General features: G+C 44.0%; 1 pseudogene; it reads left to right on the forward strand.

Annotated features, from left to right (window-relative positions):
* The first annotated feature begins 3473 nt into the window (after positions 1-3473).
* LOC133242752 (14-3-3 protein theta-like) lies at positions 3474-4730 on the forward strand (annotated as a pseudogene).
* The last annotated feature ends 1069 nt before the right edge of the window (positions 4731-5799 follow it).

A 5799-nucleotide genomic window follows, 5' to 3' on the forward strand; every position in this document is an offset into this window, starting at 1 on the left:
CTGCACAGATGCAGAATTGACTCAGGAGTAGAGGTGCAGAGACTGTGACATGCGGTTTGGCAAAGAACAGTCTATTTTCCTGATTCCTGGGCTTACGTGAAAAGTTATTAGAAACCACTATCAACAATTAAATACCATTAAATTGGATAAGTGGGAAGAAATGGATGCATTCCTAGAAACATACAACATACTAATACAGAACCAAGAAGAAATTGAAAGCTTGGAAAGACCAATAATAAATAGATTAAATCAGTAACCAAACACCACTTAATAAAGAAAACCTCAGGGCCAGGTCTTCACAGGCAATTCTAACAAATATTTAAAGAAAAATTAATAACAATCCTCCTTAAACTCTTCCAAAAATAGAAGAAAGAACACTGCCAAACTTATTTTATGAAGCCAGCATTAATTACCCTGACAACAAAGTCAAGCATAATATTAGAAATAGGGCTATGCTATGATCCATCAATCCAACTTCTATGTATATACACAAAGGAATTGAAATCAGGCTCTCAAAGCAGTCTCTGCATTGCCTGTTCACTGCAGCATTGTCGACAATAGTCAAAACATGGAAACAATCTAAATGTGCAGTGATTGATGGATAAGAAAATGTAGTACATACATTAAAATTGGGTATTATCCAGCCTTTAAAGACAGAAGGAAATCCTGTCATTTGCAGCAACATGGATGAAACTGTAGGACATTATGCTAAGTGAGGTAAGCCAGGCAGAGAAAGGCAAACACTTCTTAGTACCACTTACACAAGGAATCTAAAATAGCAAAATCCTTAGAAGAGAGTAGAACGGTGGTTGCCAGGAGCTTGGGGAGGAGGTGAAATGGGGAGGTGATGGTCAAAGGATAGCCTTTATATTCAGGGGACCTGAGTCCTTGAATCCCTATTCCCTGTAACACTTTGAAGTCTTAGGTGGTACAGATGACGAACTTCCCCATGGACATTTGCAAGCTGCAGAAGCCACTGTCTCTTCCTCTCAAGAAGCACCTTCCATGTAGCACCTCACCTAAGCCCCCCTAGCTTCCCTGCTAGGTCATTGGCCCATTTGGGGACAAGGAAGTAAAGACCTAAAAAGGAAAAAGACATGGGGAAGCACCTAGCTTGTAGATGGCACAACCAGGACCTCAACCCAGGACTTCAGATTCAGGTTCTCTGCCATAGTCCCCCAAGCTGCCTCCACCATTGCTCAGATAGCATCAGATCAGGACTCAACAGCCAGATATTCAGTAAAACAAGATATATAGCTCGGGACCAGCAGCAGGTAAAGGCCAGGATAAGTGGGCATGTGTGGGAAGTGATGGTGCTATCCTGGTGCTTGGGAAGCCTCTGGGCCACATGGTCAACTCTGCTTGAACACAGGTTTGCATGCTAAAAACCAGTGGAATTGACCCCAGTGTCTGAGCTTCATGGGGCCTGGTGATCCTGGCAGCCCCTTAGCCTTAGCACCTGTTCAACTAGAAGCGCAGAACAGAGTATCTCCCTTGAAGGCAATGGGAATGGGTAGCAACCAGGCCCTCCACCACCGATGAGCCTGTTCTGCCTTTTCCCCAGAAGACACATTGATCTGGACTATTACTTCCCATGCCTGGAGCATTCGTCCTCCCCAAGAGCCTCTGACTGCTAACTGGATTGAGTGTGTGTTTCCAATCTCATGGGTACTTTCTTTTACTTCCTTCAGGCTGAGAAGAAAATGATGACTCCAGGACAAGTTTGACTATCCCCAGTTACCCCAAGTTGCTGGCTCTTCTTCCCGCACTTCCTCCCTCATGCTTTTGATTTGTTCATGTTTGCCCTTCTTAAGTTGAACTTGCTTACATCCAGTAGTGTATCTTGATGATCTTATGATAATCCCTTGTGTGTGTACCTTTTTATAGCTGAAAAAGCACTTCCCATCCATGATCTTACTTCAGGCTCAAGCAAAAAGTGTTGAACAATAGTTCCGTTTGACTTCCCCAAGACTGGTCAGCTTCCTGATGAGTTTAGGTGGCCTGAGTGTGACTTTGGGACTTGAAAGCAGAAGGAGACCCCCCTGAAGCTTCTTAGGGGCCAGGTTAAAGACTGTTGACTATCCCTAGTAGGTAAATTGTGGACACTGAATGCTGGGGATCGACATAGGCTAACGTTTAGCTTGTCTATTTGCCATATATATTTTTTGAACTTTCCATATCCTTTTACAACTAGTTTGTTGCTTTCAATTGAGTTACATAGCAGATTTTAGTTACCTCCTCCTACCTAGCTTTCAGTACAGCTGAGTTCTTCCCCGCAGGCATGTGGACATGTATTAGAAAGTTTACACATTAGGTCTAAATTATCTGTGATGTAATTCTTAAGAGGATACTGACCAAATGAACATCATGTCTGAATTTTGATAGCTGATTGATAACTTTGACCTCAATTTCCAACCCCTAAACTTCACAAGGATCCCCTAAAGTAGGTCTTAGAGTACATAGACTCCAGAAAGATTATGAAGGGATAAAATCAGTTAACATTCTTAAGGCCTTACTACATAGCAGGCATTATAACAGAGTGATGGCATTAATCCCCGTGCTAATCTTGTGCAGAGCATATTCTTCTCCCCAGTGTGCAAATGAGGACATTTGGGCTCAGACAAGAGGTCAGAACCATTGCTGTATCTCTCCAGTAACTGTAACCATAGTCCTGAGCCTTTGTGGAGGTTACCTGGTCCTCCCAGGGAAACTGCCCCCCTCAGACCTTCCCTAAGGCACACTTTCACAAAGAGAGGCAGGTGGGAAATTGCACTCCTCCTCTGGGCATCCTTGGTAAAATATAAGAAGAGCCAAACTGGCCCCCTCACCTCCTCTTTTCCATGAAAACACCTCTAAACTGAAATACTCTTAGCTGGGAAGAGATATGACTCACAGATCTTCCCAAAGAAGAGCTCATCCACCCAGGAGAAGATCCAGTTGTTTAGCTGATCTGAGTACAGGGACCTCAGTGACATCCCATTTTCCAGTTCAGACTCTGTCCCAAGCTAGCAGCAACTACCAAAATCCCAGGTACTTAGAACAGGGACTCCCTTTGGCCAGCTGGACAGATATAGACCCATGCAACTGGGTTCCTCGACCTTTGGGGCCAGCGTTACTGTGTAAATTGGGCTTCCCTGATAGCTCCATTGGTAAAGAGTCTGCCTGCAATGCAGGAGACTCCGATTCCTGGGTCAGGAAGATCCACTGGAGAAGGGATAGGCTACACACTCCAGTATTCTTGGGCTTCCCCTGTGGCTCAGCTGGTAAAGAATCTGCCTGCAATGTAGAAGACCTGGGTTTGATCCCTGGGTTGGAAAGATCTCCTGGACGAGGCAAAGGCTACCCACTCCAGTATTCTGGCCTAGAGAATTTCATGGACTATGTAGTTCATGGGGTCACAAAGAGTCAGACGGGACTAAGCAACTTTCACTTTCACTGTGTAAGTTTTGCAAAGCGAAAGGACAAACTGACAGTTTTTCTGATTAAAAATGAGGGTCTTGGGAGCAGACAGGGAGGTGGACCCGGGGGGCTGGCGAGGGGTGGAGGGCGCGGCGAGGAGGCCTTCACATCTTTGCGGCCACGGCGCGAGTGCCTCTACTTGGATCCCTCTTCTGGCTTCGGAGCTGATCCAGAAGGCCAATCTGGCTAAGCAGGCCAAGCGCTACGATGACATGGCCACCTGCCTGAAGGCCATGATGGAGCAGGGTGCGGAGCTGTCTAACGAGGAGCACAACCTGCTGTCAGTGGCCTACAAGAACGTGGTCTGGGGCCGCTGGTCCGCCTGGAGGGTCATCTCCAGCATCGAGCAAAAAACCGACACCTGGACAAGAAGTTGCAGCTGATCAAGGACTCCCGGGCAAAAGTAGAGTCCGAGCTGAGGTCTATCTGCACCACGGTCCTGGAATTGTTGGATAAGTATTTAATAGCCAATGCAACTAATCCAGAGAGTAAGGTCTTCTATCTGAAAATGAAGGGAGATTACTTCCGGTACCTTGCTGAAGTTGCTTGTGGTGATGATCGGAAGCAAACGATAGATAATTCCCAAGGAGCTTACCAAGAGGCTTTCGATGTAAGCAAGAAAGAGATGCAACCCACACACCCCATCCAGCTGGGGCTGGCTCTTAACTTTTCTGTATTCTACTATGAGATCCTCAATAACGCAGAACTGGCCTGCACACTGGCTAAAACGGCTTTTGATGAGGCTATTGCAGAACTCGACACACTGAATGAAGACTCGTACAAAGACAGCACCCTCATCATGCAGCTGCTGAGAGACAACCTCACATTATGGACATCAGACAGTGCAGGAGAAGAATGTGATGTGGCAGAAGGGGCAGAAAACTAAGTGCATACAGGGTGTCATCTTTCTTCCCCTTGAAACCTTTTTACTCATCTCCATTCCTTATTCCATTTGGATTTCCTATAGCAAAGAAACCCATTCCTGTGTATGGAATCAACTGTTTATAGTCTTTTCACACTGAAGCTTTGGGAAAACTCCATTCCTTGATTTGTGTTTGTCTTAGCCTTGCTGGTGGGCAGTTACTGCTGTAGAAAATTATTAATAGCTTCGTTTCATACAAACATAAGTAACTTCCAAACACTTATGTAGAAGACTAAAAATGTATCTGGTATTTAAGTAATATGAACCAGTTCTGCAAGTGACTGTGTTTTGTATTACTGTGAAGATATGAAAATGTAGCTAATTACAATTTAAAGAGTGTTCTACATAACTTCTTAATTTCTACATTCCCTCCCTTACTCTTAGTCAGAGATTTCCTTTCAGGATTTTCCATCCTCTTAAAGTATTCCTTTTTAGTAGGAATCCAGAAGTATTAGATTGAATGGAAAAGCATTTGACATTTTGGGGCTGGGGGAATCACAGATTAAATGCCTCCTGTATCATATGTGATGGAGGTCTTGTGTATCTGTGACAACAGGGAGTTTCCTTATTCACTCTTCATTTGCTGCTGTTTAAGTTGACAACTTCCCTTCCCAATAAAAACTCACACCTCCAAAAAAATAAAATGAGGGCCTTTTCTCCTAATTTTGAAGAGATTGGGCTGCCTTTCTGAGTGTCTGGTGTCCTCCGCCAGCATTCAGAAGTTGTTTTGTGGAAGTTGCTCCACATTCAAATAATCTTTTTTTTTTTTCCGATGAGTCTGTGAGGAAGAAAGTGGTCTCCCCATCCTATTCTTCCACCATTTTGGGACCGCCCCTTCTCTTGATTTAATTAGAAAATGTCTCTCCATCTCTGTCCAGTTTCTGAGCCCTGTGCACATTGGATGGTGGACTTGTCCAAATGATCAGAGAATAACATTCAATTTATTTGCCTTGATGTGCATAAGATTTGCTCTGGAGGGGAAAATTGGCACAGCATGCCATGTACTGACACAAAATATGAGCTGGTTTTCCTCAAGACTAGCTCTCAGCCAGGGACTTGGCACATGGTAGGGACTGACACATAGGTGCTGAATGAATTAGTGAAAGGGAAAGGGGTCCAAGATAGGCTGGCTTCCCCACCTTCAAGATACACTATGCCTTTAAGGGAGTTTTAGAACCAATGTGCAAGATACTGATTTCAATCTGAAAAAATCTCTTTCATGGTTGAAATGGCTCAAAATTCTGCAGACTTAAGGAAAAAAGTGGTTGCATTACACTTGCCTTGTTTTTAGTTGCCTAGAATTTTTAATCATACTTGCTTGACTCACGGTAATGTACACAAACATAATAAATGGTAAGATACTTCATGTGTAAATGTTAAGGTTTCCTTTTTTAAGTGTAATAACTTGGTGCATTTGG

This window comes from Bos javanicus, chromosome X (assembly GCF_032452875.1).
Source record: "Bos javanicus breed banteng chromosome X, ARS-OSU_banteng_1.0, whole genome shotgun sequence".
NCBI lineage: Eukaryota > Metazoa > Chordata > Mammalia > Artiodactyla > Bovidae > Bos > Bos javanicus.